General features: G+C 34.9%; 1 protein-coding gene across 1 annotated transcript in view; it reads left to right on the forward strand.

Moving 5' to 3' along the window:
* THSD7A (thrombospondin type 1 domain containing 7A) overlaps nucleotides 1-20214 on the forward strand; it is a 193127-nt gene that overhangs the window by 1033 nt on the left and 171880 nt on the right. The window lies entirely within an intron of this gene.

Here is a 20214-nt window from a genome sequence, read left to right on the forward strand (position 1 = left end):
AACTGGTTAGTAATTCACATTGGCTTGGCAGTTTTTTTCCTATACACTGAGTAATAAGCTAGTCCTAAAAGCAGGCATTTGTTTAAAATTTGCTTTTCTATTAATTAATGATAAGATAGTAAGAGAGTGCAAATTAATCATTTCTTTGAAAAACAACTTTGAGAAGATGGTCTCTTTCTTGGATGGAGCCTTCTGCAATGAAAAAAGATCAATTCACAATCGCAGCAATATCCTGAATTTTTTAAGAGGCTCTATCCATACAGCAGCTCAAGCAGAGGATTAAAAGGGAATTCATTTAAACAAGAAGACAGGCTTTCCAATAATGGTAGAAAGAGAAATTTGAGGGAGAATCCTTTGCAACTTTCACTTCCTTCTGAAAGATGAGTAGCACAATCGTACTGATTACCTTTTTTTTCCTTCTTCTTTAACCACGAAAAATTCCAAACGTAGTTTGTTTCCATTATAGATTTTTAAATACTTGATACATGCTTAAAGGGAGAAAATAGGTGCACAAGTTTGTAGGAAAATATAATAATAATTGTAGCATTTGCATTTAGGCATTTGCTAGGCATTTGGAGAATAAACTCTCCAGCAACTTATTGTATCCATTTAATAGATTGTATTTGAAGATGTTAATAGTAACATAGAGTATAATAATTATAGTTAACTGATACTAATGAAAATGAGGTCCTGACCTGCTATGGAGTTGCTGTTTACTTTGCCTATAGCACACGTGCTCTGAAGTCAGTGAAACCAGGAGAAAACTGGGTTGTTTGTTTTCTCCAAGTTTTTTCCCTTCTTAAGAACTTTTCTTTAGAAGAATGATGATATAATTGTGTTGTCTACTGAACAGCTAGTTTGTGCTTCTAAGCGTTCCTTTCTGTGACTTCTCTACTCTGTTTAACCCACAGTAAGGAATAGTGTAAGCATGTTCACTGTATAATTTTTAATATTGTAACATCAGTGATTTGACAATAATGTGATGAAAAACAAGTCAGAGCTGTTCTTTTCTAGCAGTGAATGACGAGATAGAGTGAATGAGGTAGTGCATTAGAAGCCTAATTAAATCCTTGCACTCCTTTTCTTAGCTATTCCTTTGTGTCAAAAAAAAAAAAAAGAGAGAGAGAAAATACCTTTGGATGTGCTGTGTGCTTTTCATTTATACACTGAGGGAGTTCTTGCAGGTAGCTTTGTCTGACAAACATAGACTATCTTTGTGCAGAAATTGACTGTGTAACAAAATGTATTGCTTTTCAATTTCCTATATTTTATTAAATTAGTCTTATTCTCGATCAGGAGGAAGAGGGGAAACAGAATAGCCTGTAGGAACAACTTGAACTTGTGTCATATGATAAGCTTGTGCTTGTAATGAAGCAGTATACCACTTCACTTGATTGTAACCTTGTGGCTTTGAGGGGCTGTCTGTGTTTCTCCTGGGGAGAACTAGACATTGCCACACATCTAGAATAATTGATATCTTTTCAGCCAGGTAAAGTTCTGTGTTACTGTCTTGGTCTCTAGTCTCTCTCTCATTCTCCTCTCCTCTTTGCAGGAGAAAGAGGGTGCCAAAATCATCCCTAACACTGATCAGCAATCCTTATATGTTAACTGCTTTCAGCCAGTGTTTTTCTTTTAAGTTCATCACACAAATACTGTCTTAATCTACTGGTTGTCTTCAAGTGGTATATGAAATGTTTGTGGCTTTATTAGCAGTGGAAGTCATATCCTTATGGTATAATTGGTATAGTAAGGATATTACTGATTCTTCCCCCCTCTCCTCTTTGTGGGTAGGTTTTAGAAATAGAAGTAGGACAACGGCTCATCAGTGATCTGAAGGGATATCTAGCACAAAGCATTGAAATTTCAGCTGAAGTACTAGAGGAGATGATATAAAATTGAACTGAGCAGTAGTGAGCTCATGCAACTGAGACAATATTAACTTTTCTTTCTGTGAATGCGAAATAAGTCCCAGAAATGTGTGGCTAAGATTATGTCTAGTAAATCAGCTTGATTTGTGTGTACTTTGTGACACATGTTTTTAGTGAAGTACTGAGTAGTGTATGTAATTCTGGGATCTTTAGTTCAAGAAAGACAGGGAACATCTAGGAAAAGTCCAGCAGAAAGCCACAGAGATAAGGGGTCTGGAGCATCTCCCTTCTGAGGAACAGTTGAGAGACCTGATACTGTTCAGCCTGGAGAAGAGAAGACTGAGAGGGGACCTAATCAATGCTTATAAATATCTCATGGGTGAGAGCCAAATGGATGAAGCCAGGAACCTTTCAGTGGTTCCCAGTAACAGAACAAGGAGAAATGGTCACAAACTGGAACATGGGAAGTTCCATATGAACATGAGGAGAAAAATTGTTTACTTTGAGTGTGACAGAGCACTGGAAAGGGCAGCCCAGTGAGGTTGTGAGGTCTTCTCTAGAGATATTCAGAACCCATTTAAAGGCTTTCCTCTGCTGCCTATTATAGGAAACCTGGTTTAGCACAGAGTTGGACTAGATGATCTCCAGAGCTCCCTTCCAACCCTTATGATTGTGACATATGTCCATTTATTGAGAAACATGCTGATTTTGTTACTAAATTTAGTTTGGCACTGGCTTGCATGTATCTGTTTTCTGTTTCTGAAGAGTTTTTGAAAAAGTGTCATAGTGTATGCTACTCCATGACTTCTATGTTATCTTATTGCAGTGTGTTCTGTTAAGAATGCCTCAGAAAATAATCTGCAGATGTCATGAGGTTTGAGTTGGGGATTCCTTCTCTTATAAAATAGCAATTGTGATACCTGGTGTAGTTTCCTGATTCTGGATTTTAGGGTTGAGGATGAGTTATGAGACTGTTCTTTGTACTTTAGAACATAGAGTTATAACCTTGAGAAGTATTCAATCTACAACTGTTCTCCTATGTACTCCAATAAAATTCCAAGGGATGTTGTAAAGTTCAGGATAACACTTTTATGGTTTACTTCAGTTCAGCATGGAAAGTGTTGTAAGCAATACTTGAGAAGAGAGATTAGACCAAATGATTTCCAGAGGTCCCTTCCAGTCTCTACCATTTCACAGTATGGGTGCCATTACTATTATTTATACTTTTCCAACTGAAACGGAATTGAATAAATTCTCAAAATCTTGAGTAGTGAGAATGAGTACTTGCTTTTGCATATTTATGCTGGAATTATGATGTTAGTAGACCTCCAGTGTACTGCATGACATTTAGATGGATATAGTTGATCACAGTTGTTAGTCCTTAAACTTCAGGTTTCTTACCAAATGTTCGCATTCCATGCTGTGTATTTTCTTCATCTAGAAATATGCAGCTGGCTTTGTTTTCCTTGTCACTGGGCAAAACCATCTGGTTTCATTAAAATAAACCAAAGCAAAGTCTTCAACAGTGCAGAATATCTGGCTCTGTACAGCAAAATGAAGAAACAGCTAGATCCCAGAGCTGAGCTGCTGTGTCTGTCTGCTTGATGATTTGAGGTAGATAATAGCAGTTCTTAAGTACTCATTGAACAGAATGTACTGTATTAAGAGGTGGTGATTTCTCTGATGTGAGGTAGACACACATCACTGAACACTGGAGTTATGAAGTTGAAAAATATTTATCAGCCAGGACATTGAGCTGTTTATTAATGGTTATGTGAATTGAGACTCTCTGGATTTAGTGCAAAATATGGTGTGCAAATTTAGGGAAATAACAAAAAGAAGTGAGAGTACACTTGTGGGAAGGATCTGAGATGTTCCTATTCATTATGTTCTGATAACATATATATATGATATATATATCATTATATCATATATGCAACATGCAACATGCAACATGCAACATGCAACATGCAACATGCAACATGCAACATGCAACATGCAACATGCAACATATCATATATTTATTATATAATGATATATATATATATATATACATATGTATATATGTATATATATATGTTTATATATATATAACAACAATATATATAACAACAATAGCTCACAAAGTCTTATCAAATATAAATGTTAAAGGAGTATCTGAATAATTCAGGCATTTGTGGATATTATAAAACTTTGCATACAAATCAAATGTAGAAAAGTGGTAAGCATAGTGGGAACTTTCATGAGGCATGAAAGATTAAAAATACTATGGTAAAATGGAGTTTGAATTATGTTTTTATTTTAAACATTTGTTGTGCGTGAAGAACACTTGATCATTTATGATCTACATGTTAATAAAATGATCTATTTCAAAATAAAGATGCTTTCTCTAGATCATTTGGAACCCCTGCTTGGATGGGATGACCTATTATGTTGCACCTCTCAGAGCTGAATGATTTGTAATTAGTTGCTTGTTTTGGATTCATTGCTGTGTTTGATTTCTATGGGTTCCTCAAATATTTCAAATTAAATTCTTATTCTGCCCTAACTTTTACAAAGCTTTGAAGAACACTCTATGCATTAGAAAAAGAAAAAATACACGTCTGTACCCTAATTCAGTAAAAAAAGCACTGTGTTAACTTCTATTAAATTGTATCATCCATTTTCATTATTTTTTTTTCATATTCAAGAACAACTTACATTCTTGTTTTATGCTTGCCATATGCTAAGATTTTGAATTAACACAAGAGTTCAAAAGAAATGCCTCCTGTTTTATTATGCTGGCCAATTCTATATTAGAAGTAGATGTTGATGGTATGACAGTAGAGGCTGAGCCTTCCATTACGTTTTGTTGCTGTGTGACAGACAGCATTAGAGGGTCAGTCTGACAAAATTGTGCTGACATGGAAGTATGTATGAAGCAAAGTTATGGAACTGTTTTACTCCATGAACAAAAAATGGCACCCATTGACATTCATCAATGCTTGCTGAATGTTTGTGGAGACCGAACAGTGGATGTGAGCTCAATGAGGTGATGGGTGATGACAGTGACATAAAAGACAAGCCACATTCTAGATGGCCATGCACAACAGTCGCACCACAGAATGAAGAATGCCTTGTTCTGCTCATTTGCACAAATTGGTGGATTACAACTAGGGAACTCTCTGTGGATCTGGATATCTGTTTCAGTGCATTGGAAAGGATGGTGGTAATGTTGGAATACCACTAAGTTTGCAGCAGGTGGGTCCTGTGAACATGAGACAATGGGTCACCATTCTGAGCTGGAGTCAAAACAATGGTCCATGGAGTGGCAAGAATGTGAATTCCTCATTGATTAAAAAGTTTAAGATGTCCTTGGTGGGTAAAGTGGTGTGCACTGACTTCTGGGATAGGGAAGGGATGATCCGTGTAGATTTCTTGGCATCTCAACAGACCATCATCTCTGACCACTGCATAGCAGTTCTAAGTGAACAGAAGTTTTGAACTTCCAGTGTCAGGCTAGAGGGGAAGAAAGCCTTTCTCTTGTAACACAACAATACCAGACAACATACCAATTGGAAGAGTGGAGCATGTGGCCAATCTTGGCTGGGCTGTCCTTCGGCATCCACCGTAATGTTTGTATTTGGCACCTTCTGACTTTGAAGTTTGAGCTGATGAAAGATGGACTGTGTGGGTAATGTTTTCTTAGCAATGATGCCGTCATAGCAGCTATGAAACAGTGGGCCACCTCCACTGACGCAGATTGTTATGAGTGTGACGTGCAGGCTCTTGTTTATTGCTGATGTAAATACATAGCTAGTGGTGGTGATAATGTTGAAAAATATTTTTTTGTAGCTGAGAATTTGCTCTCTCAAATAATGTTATTGTGCTCTTTGTACCCATTGTAGTTTTTGTGAAAATAAATAGGAAGCATTACTTTTGGAGTAATGCAGTGAGGGGTAGTAATTCCTAAATAAAGATTACCATAGTAATCAAGAAAAAAAGATTACATATTTTTCTTGGGTTTTATTTCATGATGCAGACCATGTATATCCATTATCTACATGCAACTGACTAAGCATAAGCATTTCTAGCTGCATCAAAAGTCTTTTTATTTCTACCCTGTGCTTCATTTATTTTTAAGTCAGCTGCTGCTGTGATCTGTGATATGCTGTCACCACTGGGTGTGTTGCCTGCTTTACAGGTACTAATATTATTATTGAAGAGTTGCACAAAATCAGCAAGGTTCGATCACGTTGTAAAATTGCTTCTTCTGACAGTTTGAAGGAATTAATGCATGTTATGCTCTTCAAATGGGAGATACAGCATTGAGTTGATATGACTTATTTTTTTCAAGAAATAAGATAAAATCCAGGAAGTAATACCTTTAACATCACTGACTTTTTAAACACTGTTGACCAAGTTCCAGGTAGCATAGATCAGTATAACTCTGCTGAATTATTTGGACAATCTGCAGGCATGTGATCACACGAACTTAGTCTACTGCATAATAATTGCTTTTGGCTGTTTCCCATTTCTTTTTAACAAACTAAGGTAAACTTTTATATATACTTTTTGTGAATAACAGTCTCTATCCAGAGAACACATAAGTCTACAATTTTATATGGTTGCATCTCAGTATGGTATGTAAGAACAGATCCTTAGATAATAACTTGCTCAAAGTGGGAGGCAATGGAAATTCAGAGACAAGGAAGCGATTTGGGCATAGGAAACATATGGAGTATCATAAGTTCTCCTGGGAGAACTGAGGCCTAGTGTTGTCAGATCAGTGAGCCAAGTGGCTTTTAGTGGGGCTAGAAGGTCATTACAGGCCCTGCACGCCAAGGGCTCTCCTTAAGCTCTTTTTGAGCTTTTTCAAACTGTAACATCTTCGGCTCCATTCTCTTGGAGAACTGTGTAAAAGCATCCTACTTCACCTGAAGACCCTAAGAACAATTCTTTCTTGTTCTTTAAAGATGTCAATGATCTTAAGACCCCATCATTCTCGTTCTTGATTAAAAACTCAGGTCTGAAAACCCCTTTGATTTTTAACCTTTTGGTTTTATACTTTCCAAAGATAGAACATATCTAGGCTTTATAATGTTACATGTTCCAAGGCAAGCTCTGTTTTAAAAAGGCTAAAGTGCCAGAATTGAAATTGAAGGGAAGAAAGTTCCTCATCTAACAACTTTGGTTGCTAATATACATGAACTTCACTGAAGAAAAAAAATTAAGAATATTTATTATGTGCCTATGACTGTGCGTGTTTTTGCCTGACTGTTCCTAGATAATATTAATGCCTGAGCGTGGGCAGAAGTCATTCCTAAAAGCTCACTCCAGTAGGCATCTCAAAATGTACCTAAATGCCTACAGACAGGCATGATCACAAAAGAGGAGGGAGAGAAATGAACTAATAGCTCTCTGGTTAAAGTGCTTACTTTTCAAAGGCTATGTCAACCTGTTTGCCAAAACTCCATCATGTAGCACAAAATATCCCCTTTTGTTTCAGCACTGTGGCTTTTCTCTTTTTTCTTTTTATGTTCAAGAACAGAGTAAAAGAATTTTGCAGTAATTGCAACTTGAGATGAGAGACGGATAAGCCTATGTCAGTAAATAGAAAACTCTTGATTTTAAAGAGATTATGAAGGAATCATCTAAAGAGACAGATTAGATGTGGAGTCTCAGGGAAAATAGTGAATGAGAAAAGATACTTTAACTTGAGTCCTGACTGACAGAAAAGGAGTTCAGGTGGTGTCCTTTGTAGCGATGAAAGAAGGCAATGAGGACCTATTCAATGGAAAATAGAGGTCTAGTTACTGTATTATGAACTTGATCTGGTGCCCACATCCATGAGGATGAAAAGAGAAATTCAGGATTTTTAAAATATCAGTGTAAAATATGATTTGAGGATTTTTATCTTGCTGATTCTTGCTTTTGGTTACAGAGTAAGATAGATGCTGCTTTTATTAAAGTTCTGTTTCAGAGAGTCATAGAATAGCTGGAGTTGGAAGGGACTTCAAAGGTCTTCTACTTCCAACCCCCTGCTGAATACAAGTCAAATAAAAGCTAATGTGAGCTATTTTGTTACTACTATCATAAATAACCCTAGAAGCTCCTTTATTTACCACTTTCTTATGGATACTATACAGCATTAAATTTACCAGTGCCTGGCATTTCACACAAAATCCTGCAGCTACTGTAGCCACCAGTGGGCTCTCAGCATCAGATATCTCTGTGCATTTTGGAATGATTTTTCAAGTTGTCACTATCCCTCAGTATCTGCTTTTTGAGCTCACTTTGTGTTTGTGTTTTCCCAAGGTTGTTTTGGTATCTTTATGTCAAAGGAATATAATGGGAAAAACTGTTGTGTTTGGGTGAGCTCAGTGTTTAGGCACAGCCCTAACTGACTTGTCCAAATGGAGAATGGTGCTCTTGGAAACAGCCAGCTTTCAATCAACCAAATACTGTTAAGAGTCTTCCATAGGTATTTTGAAGGAGATAATTACTTTTGTGTATACTGTACAAAGTTTTTTTTATGATATTAATTGGAAATGGTTTCTAATGTAATGAGGCATACTTCAACATTTTAAAAGATTGATGACATCTGCTAAGCCAATGAGAAATTTCTTAATGAGATATTATTACTTCCTGAGTTATACAAAATGAAATGTTTATATTACTGAGCAATAATGTAACTCTCCCTGTGTGTGCTGGGGAATAGCTATTTTATTACGAAGCCATCAGAGAAAGAACAGAAAAGAGAGATTATTTTATAATGACTTTTGTGTCTGTATAGTGCCTAGCACAATTGAATTCTCCTCAATTTTTGGTGTTCCTATGTGCCACAGCTTTATACAAGATTATATAATTAAGACCTGTTAAAGAGACTGTTTACAAAGATACAAAGATAAATTATTAACATTGTAATAGAACATTCAAATAACTTCAATTGACAAAAGTATTTTGAATAGTTAATACCCAAAATATCATACAAGAAGATAATAGAAAATTGTTTTCAGAGGAAAACAATGTTATGAAAAATCTTGGAAAACAATGTTATGAAAAATCTAGTTTTGTCTGCCTAGCAGTTTCAATGTGCATTGTTGGGAAAAAGATAACTTTAGTAGAAAACATTCTTAGAAATAGAATTGTGTTTAAATATTACTTAACATTTCCACACTGGCAGATTTGCCAGTCATCCCTTCTTCTATCTATGCAGCAAAACTCTTGAGCTTAATATGAATGTGTTTGATTATTCTAAATGGAGTTGTGTGTTTTGGTATTGTTACTGTATGGTTCTCAAGATATCATCTTCTTGGCACCTGTGCAGTACTTGCCATGTACAAGTGAAAAAGGATGAAATGGAAGAGATTTGGGAACAATGAAGAAAGAAGTTATGTGAGTGAAGAGCACAAACATGAATAGCAAGACCAAGCAACCAGCAGTTAGTTTCTGTCTAATGCAGAAATTTTGAGATTAAGAAACTGAAGAGGCTGAGAGAAGAAAGCAATTGCTATGTGATTAGATAACTTATGTAACTTATAAAATATCTTTTTCTAGTGAATCTGTTTTGAATCTATTTTCTCATGACATTTCAAATAATACATACATATGGGCTCCTGCTTGCACATGTAGATATGTGTGTGATAGTCTGAAACAATTACTGAAGATTGTTTTATGGGTCAGATAGCACTACCTTAAAATGCATGTAATGGTGAGTTATTTAAGCCTTCACAGTCTAACTGCAGCACATCTTGAATCTGTATTCTCATCTAATAAGAGAAACATAATATTAATACACTACTAACTTGTTTTATCAAATTCCAGCTTTGCTATTGCTTGCTATAACTTATAGGAAGAGTTGAAAGTTGTCCATGTCACCACATCTTTTTTTGAACCCTAAATGAAAGTCATTTTATAGTTACTTTATGGACAGGATCATTGGAAACACCAGCTTGTTCCTGTAAAATATGCTTGATACCATGCAAGAGATTATGAAAGGAGGAAGAGGGAGAGTGATAAAGCAGCTGAGCATACAAGGAAGATTTGTAGTCTTTAACTTGACATGGATGAATGGCTTGTGGCTCTTCATTTTTCAACTTGATTTATGAGCATGAACACCTTGGGCACCTGAACCATAAGACTTTCAGGTTATTTTCTATACTGTGTCTTTGTAGTGAGCTGAAAGGAGAGTCTATGGGCTGTGCTGAATGACAGTAGTTTCTCTGAAACTCTGAAAAGCATATCAGCAGTTACCATGATAAATTTCTAGAGATAACTTAAATATTTACTAGTGATATTGCATTCTACTTGGTATATATGAGTGTCAACGAGTACAGATTATAGCTGAATCGTGGGTCTACTTTTATAACACAGATTTAAATTATTTTGTCTGATCAATTAAATATGATGGAAATAACTCTAAATTTGTGATTTTCTATGTGGATATAAGAAAATGTTTGTTTTAAGGTGTCATCTTTTTTTTTTTTCTGTTTCTTATCCTTTCAGTAAAGGAAACTTTTGCTCTGAGGGAGTTATATAGTAAATGTCTTCCCTTGAAAATATTAAATTTCCCTTGAACAGTGTATTGCGTAGTTTCTCTCTTAACACAGAAGTTAAGGCCCTTATGGAAAGGTTCATAAACTGCAGCTTAAGTTGGGTAGTAAGGATATTACCATTTGGACAGAGAAGTAGATTTTTCAGAACTTTGTTGCTTTTTTGTTGTTGTTGCTCTTGGTTTATATTCTTAGCTATTTATTCTGAAGCCTTGCACGTAAAGGATTGAATAACAATTTAGTGAACAGAAAACTACTACTATACAAACAGGAAACATTAACCAAAGGCTATGATATGGATGAAAAGCACAAAGCCTGTGCATTTGAATTCCCCTACAGTGTATGTGTGCAGAAGCATGGAAAGATGTTACATTGACCTGAAGTAATAAAATTACATATCAAGTTACATCTGGAAGCTCACTGTACAGATGTACATGTTTCAAATTAAAAAAAAAAAAAAAAGCAATTACCATCTTCCTTACTTACAGCCATCTTAAAAATGACCAAATCTACTGATTTTAAAATCTCTTCATCACTGTCATTTAAATATATATATATATATATATATATATATATATATATATATATATATATAAAATATATTTTCATACTGGAGGGGAATCTTTAGTATTAGTCTAAAATAGATGAAGCTGAATGTGTGTCTCTGTAAGTAAAGTAAATGCTGTTAGTGATCATATGTAAATACTTGTTTGGGTGTGAGCTGCTAAGGAAATTGATAGGTAACTTGCTACTGAAGTTTGTTTTGCTGGCAAAGGTTCTATGTCAATTTATTTGAACCACAACTTGCTTCTCTAAACTAAAGGCAGTCTTCCATATGCACTCATATCTTTCAAAATATATTGTTCTCTCAGCAAGTAAATATGTTATTATCTACAAAGCTTACTATTATCACACTATGAATACTAATGAATGGAATTCAGTCTCTATATAACCCTCCTTAAGAAATTAGAAGCACTCCTAGAGGCAGGCATTCATTAAATAAAATATGAATGTAAGGACAAATTCAGATGGAAAAAAAAGGTGCACCTTAAATTAAAGTATTAAATGGAAGAGTTTTTAAAAAAAAAGTTTTCATTCCTGGGATGCCTATATTATTTGCTAATGCAATTCAGTGTTGCAGTTTCTTTTTAGTTTAAGAGGGATGTTCTTAGCCTTTTATGTAAATGTTACCACTTGAGAGATACTTACTTTGGAAAGACCAAATACATTAAGAAGCTATAAAACAAATATGTCCTTTCTTTGTAATGAATCAAAAAGTTACTTTCTTTTAATTTGCTTTTTCAGTGTAAATATTTAAAAAGAAACAAGTTATCATTGATTCAGGTTCATTAATTTTTTAGAATGCTGGAGAACTTGTTTAACCGACAGAGGGAACACAGCTTAAACTGGAGTGTAGAACACCAGACAGAATTAGAAAAAAAATAAATAAATAAATTGTGTTCTATCACTTTACCTGTGTCTGCTGCTAATAAGCGCAGAAATTGTCTAATTCGCTGTAGTGGGTCATAAGCAAGGAATCCATTTGAAGTAGTAGCGTGGCTTTTGGTTTTGAATTTTTAAAGTAAAGATGAAGAAGGCTCCCTGAAAAAAGAAACTCGTTAAGAAAGCCAAGGGCTTTTTGGAGTGTATGTTCTATTCAGGGTGTTTTTTGTTCCTCTCTATGTATGTCTCAGAGCACACTGCAGCTTCTAATGAAAAAATAATGCAGTTCATTAATCTGGAAAAACTTCTGAAAGTAGCTACATCTTCACAGTATTCTGGGAATTAGTTTGAACATAATTGGTTGAATGTCAATATTAAAAAGCTCTCTAATGAAAAAGGAAATGTTCAAACTATGATAGTTTGCTACTTCTGATGAAAAATTTAATGAGGCTGAATAATTACCCTTTCTCCCTTTTTTTTTCTTCTTGATCTGCCATGTCTTTCCCAAGCATTGCTTTACTTTTGTTGTAAATATTTTAAATAGTAGGGTTTCTGTCATTGTAACTGAAAGGCTACGCTACTGTCTGCATGCTGCATTATGTTATAGCTGACTTGCCTTTTCCTGTAATCTTCTTCTTCACTACATGACTATATTCCTCAAGAAGTGTATTTGTCAGCTGCCATGCCCCTCAGCTATCACTTAGCTGAACTGTGCTTAGTGAACTCTAATCTTTCTTGATAAATCAACCTATTAGTGTTGTGCCAGACAACACAGTATCTGCCATTTACATAATGGTTCCCCTAGTTGCTTTAATGTGACTTATATTCTAACTTCAGGTTGAGAATTACTTTCTTCTGAGATGTGAGCATTGCCCAGATACATGTACTTCCCAATTACAGAGTTGATTGCTAATCACCCTTTTAATAAAGTGGCATAGCACAAGGAAGTGGGGATTTTTCATGGAAAAACTATTAGGAGGAGGAGAAAGGGAAGGAAAAAAAAAAGCTACAGAACTACATTAGGCACTTCACTGAGAGTGGTCAGGCACTGGAACGGGCTCCCCAGGGCAGTGATCTGCCTGCTAGAGTTCAAGAAATGCTTGGATAGTGCTCTCAGACATAGGGATTGAATTTTGGATATTACTGTGCGGAGCTAGGAGTTGTACTTGAAGGTCTTTGGGTCTCTTCCAACTGAGGATTTTCTATTACTATTGGAATGGACGACCTTTGCTCCTTAGAAGTAATCACAGTGATATAGTGTATGTTTGATGTGATGTGGACTATTGTCTTACATATTTCAAATGCAAGGTGCAGTGCAGATCATTCAGTGGAGTTGTGAAGAAGTATAGTATAGATGAGTATATAGTATAGATGAGAAATGAAACATTCAGACTAGCTCTTTAAAATTCAGTTTTTGTATATAACATCTGAACTCATGAAAACCTCTGTATAATCTATGTGTTTTTTTGTTTTATGGAAATATGGAAATTATGTATTTGTAATTACTGCATTTTCTCATCTGATGTGTGCTAGATTTTTCATGTCCTATCCATTTTCTGTCTAGTAGGTTAATGGATGCTGTATTGAGATGTTTGTCCCTGTGACTGAGATCATAGCTGCCCATTCAATAACTGCTCAGAATTTTGGAGAAGAAGCCATAGGTCCCTAGTTGCAACATTAAATAGAGGTTCACCTTTTGGTCATCTTGTATTAATACTATTTCCAAGAGAAGAATAAGATGGTGTTTTTTTTTTTTTTTTTTTTTTTTTTTTTTTTTTTTTCAGATGCTGCCAGCATCTGAAAATTTTTATTAAAGGTAAACTGAAATTATAGAACAAAGCCTGAACCATTCTGGTAATGGTATTCTAAATTTTTAAGTTACAGACTTTCAGTGTCAGTCACATCGTGAAAGCGATGCAAAACTTGATGTGAATTTCCATAGAGATATTAGGTTCTTCAGAAGACATTTACTGATTTTTGTAAAGCCTGCGGTCTTGCAGATGACCTGGAATGCCAGATTAGGAAATTGATAAAGCTGAAAGTGGTTTGCTATGCTCTACTTCCCAGGCTGCAAGCTACCTTGTCACATGTAGTGCTCATGATATCATCAAATACGTGACATTAAGAGGCAACATCTTTTTCCCCACTTTGTAAGGAGGTGAAGAACTTTTAGTGTAATCTGAATAAGCAACAACTGAATCTGAATGAGCACACATCTACACAATCTTTAAGTGCAAGAACTTTGGTTTGTTTTTTTTTTTTTCATAATTTAATTTAATAATACTGTGAGTTTTTCATTTTGACTAAGGAAAATGGCAAATTTGGATCTTTCTAGCAGGACATCTAGTGCAAGTGTTTTTTCTTATTATGAAGATCACAATAACACCTCATTTCTGTGGGATTTTTTTTCACTGAGAAAATAAAATTTTACGTGTCTTTTATGGCATGATTCAAGCTAGCACTTTACTGAGTGCTCAACATCTGATCTTTATTTTCCAGAATTGAATACAATAAACAAGCTGTATTTTCCTCGATTGTAATTTTTAGGTATTACAAGGAAGATAGTTAACTATCATTTGTTTGCTTTAAATTGAAAATGAATGTTTAATATTTAAATATATATGTATATGCAGTTTACTATTAATTGGATGGAAAGGGATAAATATTTCTGTGAAAAGTATCCGATTTTTTTTCCCATTCTAATTCATATTTTATGCAGAAGTTTTGAAGTTTTGTCTTATTTCTTTTTCCTTCAGCATGTATGTGTAGTATCACTTTATTAATCTTTGTGCCAACCTCAATACGCCGAGATCTTGGTGTATTGTTTAAAGTTTAATATAGATAAGGTTTAATGTATAATGATGCAACTTTTCCCATCGTAGAAACCTCCTTAAAGTTTTATTCCTCCTTGTATCAGTGGCATTACCTTTATTTGTAAGAGTGTTCTGTAGAATGTCTTTCTGGAAGCTCATGATCTTTCATTTTCTTTTCTTTCTCTTTCATTTATACAGTACATATTCTAAGAAAATGACCGGTAGTGTGGCCATTGTCTGATTTAACTGCTATACTAAAAACTACTTCAAAAAAGGAAAAATGTTTAAAATTATTGCCTTGATTTTATTTCGTTTTCAGGAAAACTTTGTGCAATAGCTACATTAGCCTTTTTGCTTCAGTTGAGGAACAGCAGCTAATCCCCTAAATTTAAAGAAAGAGAAGATGATGAAATGTAGCTTAATGGCACATTGCACCCACTTGTTTTTGGGAGAGTTTGTGGGAAAGATTACTCCTTTATCCTTGAACAATATAAATGACTGCTAGAGTTTATTTTGTACAATAATGACTACATAATATTAGTAAGTAGGCTTGGTAAATGTACAGAAACACATTCTGAATTAGTTTAGATATTTTGATATTCATTTTCATTTGGATTGCAGGCTATTTTATTTGTTAACTATTTTATCGCACCATCAGGGAGTTTTTCACATAGGCTTTTGTTAGTTCCAATAGTTACCATACTTTGACTGATGGTTCAAGATTTTATATAGGAGTTGTGCAGTTTTAAGTGCCTAACCTACTTCTGTTTTCTTTTTTCTGTCTCTCAGGGCCATTCTATTTTCTATAGAAAAGAAGTAATGAAAATATTGTTTACTCATGTGGTTCCTACCACCCCGAGATGAAAAAAATACTTTTAAGTTTCTTCACATACAGGCAAAAAGGAGTTTGCTCCTCAGTTTTGCAAAATAAACTGCTGAGACTTTCTTCAGTTATAAAACCTGCCATTTCGAAATCCTTTGGCCTGCCTGATTTTTTTACATTTGTTTTGACTGTGATTTTATATCTAGAGAGTGTTTTTTATTGCTGTTTCATTTCTGAAGAAGAGAATGTCATGTGTGTTTAGAAATAACTGGTCTCAGGAAAAGTTTCAAAACAAGAATTTATTGTTTTAAAACCTCTTTAATGGAAAAGCTTTCAAACTAAAATTTAATTCATTGTAGCCACTCAAGGATAAAGGCAATTTAGTAGATTCCACGCTTCTTCTTTTATCTGCATTGATAATACTGCATCAATCTTGGGCCTTGGCAAAGATAAAGAAATTGTTCCTACCAGCATAAAAGCCATTTTAAAGACCACGCATGTACAATGACATCTTGTGAATAATTTTTTTAATAATTTTTCTTTTTTTCAATTTTAAGCTTGTCCTGTAAATGTCCCTGTCTAGTTTTTCAGTACAGTGTGAAAAGTTAAGCAATGTTTTTACCACAGGGTGTAGTGAATAACACAAACTGGTGAGGTGAACATTCCAGTTTCACTGCCATTCAATAAAATATTTTGTACGTTGTTTACAAGATACTAGATGACCCACTTGGACATATACACAGTATTTCTACTTAGGCCAGTGCAATTAAGAGATTCTTAGTTTACAAAGTATTAAAGTTTATTTAGTACTGACATATTTGTAAAAATGCACTTGAACAGTGCAGCCTGGTACTTTTATTTTAGAATACACTTAATACGTTTTGGTGGTTAAATAAAAGTAGTCTCTTGGAAATAGTTATGTCATTATGATGCTTTAGAATTATTTAATAGTTTTCATTGCTGGAAGGTCTTTGCTGTCTGTTTCTCACTGTCAGGATTTCTGACATCTAACAGATTATTGTAATTTAGCAGATGGCTCCAGACTCGATCTTTAATCACTAAATTCAAGCTGAAAGTTTGGAATTTATCCATTTCATTCTTAGCTATGGAATAACACTGGGACAGATGGATTCTGCTCTGTTTGTTGCAGTTGCAAGATAGAACACTCTGGCGTGGTAAAAACTGCTGTGAAGTACAACTAGCACTGTCATAGCCTTGTGCAGCATTTAAGGGATACTCAAATAATTACTAATAAATCCAATGTTACAAAAGGAAAGCTTAGCACCTAAGAACAAGAAAATTAATTATACGTTTTAAAAAAAATTCTTACTGTATTAAATACAGTAATTGTTTTATATGGCTTTTAAGCTTAGATATTGTGGAGTCTCTTTGTTTGTAATCATCTTCATGAGAATTTTAAAGAAAGTGCATAAAAATACAGTCTTGAAATATTGTTGATGTCACAGATATTTAAAATATCCTCTATTCATTCATACCAACTTGTTAACTGCAGAAGACTTTGGCTATTGGTTGTTGTTGGAGGAGTACATATGTTAAGGTTGTCAGTACAATACCTTTATTGAAGAAGTCTTTGGCTTGGTTTTAAGTGAAACTCACAGTACTACTAATGCTACTTTATCAGCATGTTGTTTTCATACAGTGCTCTCTTTGTGTCAGAGTACTTTGCCATTTATTCAGCTGATTTGGTGACAGGTTGTTATAACTGCATTTCAGAATCCAGAGGTAAAATAATGATCTCTCTAAACAGCTCTGTCAGACACTGCTAGTTTCTGTTTTTAAATTGTAGAGTAACCTATCTTACTGCAGATTTTAGAAATCTGCTTGCATTTTGCGCTTTGTTGTGAGAAAATTTATTAAGTAATTGATTAAAAACTGTTTCACTGTAAAACAAACAAACAACAACAACAAAAAAACCCACTGTATTGCTAATCAAGCCTGTATTTTTTCCCTGTGTTTCCTTTTTTAATGCTGCTGTGCAAAGGTCTCAATTTCATCATCATTGATTCTGAGTGTTTTGGAAAGAAAAAAGAGTTCTGTTGTCAAAGTTTGTATGTTTTGGTGTAATCTATATTTCTTCAAAGCTTTTACTGCTATTTTCATCCCAGAGAAGAATGCTGGCTTACTCTCTGTGCTTGGAAGTGTAACTTTAAATTTGTGATTCATTCCTATTGTGCAGAAATAACATCATTGGAGTGAATTAAAATAAAATAGTATTTCAGAGGTTTTGAAAAACATAATCTTTAATGTAAAATACTAAGTTTTCCTGAAATATAAGCTTTTATTTCTCTCCTTTTGGTCCCTCTTCTCTAAACAAGGACTTAACAATGCTAAATCATTTTGCTTTACTTAACAATCCTATCTGATAGTCATGTTTATAGCAAAATACTACTGGCGAGAGGTTATGCTAGGAATAAATATTTTAGACCAATTATTAGTGAGGGATGGATTCCATCCCTCTTCTTCTACCTCATTAAGTATGGTATTCTGGATATTCAATGTTATGAACAGTATTAAAATATATATGCCATATGGTATTGCCTGTCTTTCCTGATTGGATATAACACCAGATGTTACTCTGCAAATTCCTGAGTAGACTATATAGATTTTTGTCTATAAATGCTCAGGCATTTGCTTTCAGATTTGCTGGCAGAGTGGATAGTCTGAAAATTAGGTTATGATTTACTTGAAAACATGAGAGGGATCTAAGTATGATATATTTTTTTTAATTTGTAATTTCCATGACCTGTTTGCAAGCTTGTATGCTAAATAAAAGCACAGTGTGTTGTGACATTTTTGTAAAGCATAGAACTTGCTTTTATTTTGCAAAGTTGCACATGTAGAAGTAATTATTTGTATTTCAAAATAAACTACAAAAAGCTCTCTTTATGGAGTCAAAATAATTATGGAGTTTTTTTTCTGTGGCAGGTATAGGATAGTAATCATATTCATTTGATGTTCTTTTGCTTTTCATGCATCATACTCTGTTGTAAAAGCAGAGCCAGCAAAACTGACCAATGACTTTGGAGGACTAAGAACAATAGGGTATTCCCATATTTCCATGAAAGTACCCAAAATATTATGACACAGCAAAATTTCAAGCTGAGTGACTGTCACAATTTTGGCTGGGAGAGAGTTAACTTTCTTCACAGAAGCTCTCATGATGCCATGATTTTGATTTTTGATGATGATAGTGATGCTAATACACTGATATCTCGGTTGCTGATGAGCAGTGCTTACACAGAATCATGGACTGTTCAGCTTCTCATGTTGTCCTGCCAATGAGGAGCTCAGCGTGCACAAGGAGCTGGGAATGGACAGAACCAGGACAGATGTCTCAGACTTAATAAAAGGACATTCATATCATGTGGTGTCATGCTGGACAATAAAAGCTGGGATAAAGAAAGAGAAAGGGGGGGGATCTTTAGGAATGATGGCATTTGTTTTCCTAAGACAATTCATGCACATGAATTCCCTGCTTTGCTTTGTGCATGCAGCTTTTACTTTACACAGTATGCTGGCTTTAGAACCTACAAGCTCTCATGCTTTCATTCCAGTTCTTTCCCTCATCCCATTTGGGGAAGGTATGTGAGTGGCTGCAAGGTGCTGAGCTGATGCTGGTGTTAAACCACAACACTTTAACAGGGGAGGTAGTTAAGAATCAAAATCTTTCTGCTGGTGTTGTTTTCTCAGGATATCACGTTTCCCGTGACTTGACACATGCCCTTTTGTAAGAGCTCTGGGGTTCATGGAAAGAATTTTTACTCTTCATTTGTATTGCAGATTAGTGTTTACAGAACAGTTGGAGACTATACTGTACACCATGAGTTTTTGAATTTATCTTTTTCTTTCCTTCTCACCCATTTGATGCATGAGAACCAGTGTTTCCTTACTTGCCGGCCCTTGCTATTACTGATTTACAGAACCACAGGAGTTCCGTGACTGCTCTGTGTTCATCTGAGAGTGTGTGGATGGTTTTTAACATTCACAGTCATTCTAGTTGGATGGGTTATTGATGAAATTGCTGTTCAGATTGGGTGACAATTTAATACAGTATGTGATAACTGAAATGAATGACCTTTGCTGCAATTCATGTTGGCCTTTCTCCCTGTTAAGTGACCGTTCAATTTATCTAACTTATAGGAAATATTGTGATTGCTGAATGAACTGTCTTGGATGAAGATGCCCACCATTCATCTTGAGAAGGTTGAGTGGGCACTGGTAATCAGAAAAGGTCAAAGAGCATGATTTAAGATAGTGTAAATCTAGTGTTCCTTTTCAGAGGTAAAAGTGCACGTTGTAACTAAGTATTCAACTGGGATATTGATGAGTCTGGTGTAGGCAAACCAGTGGAGTTCAAGACTGTTTTAAGAGCCCAGAGTGCCAATTTGTAAGTGCTGTACCAAACAAAGTAAGTTTCAGTCTTCACTGGTGATGTGCAATTGTTTAGTTGTATCAAAGATATGCTGGACCTTTAGTACATATGAAACCACTATTTTATGGAATTGACAGAGACAGATGTTTGTCTTCAGGGTGGATTGGTTGATACTGATCAGATAAAATGTGGTCTATAGGTGGATTTATACAGGCTATTGTTGAAGCTCTTCTACTGTTGCAGAACCTGTTGATGTGGCATTAACTACTACTGCTATGCTGAATCAGCAACAATTAAAGGGAAATGAAGAGCAATCAATCTGCGTGTTTTTCTTCAACTA

The sequence above is a fragment of the Phasianus colchicus genome, chromosome 6, assembly GCF_987193195.1.
Source record: "Phasianus colchicus chromosome 6, bPhaCol1.hap1.1, whole genome shotgun sequence".
Lineage (NCBI taxonomy): Eukaryota > Metazoa > Chordata > Aves > Galliformes > Phasianidae > Phasianus > Phasianus colchicus.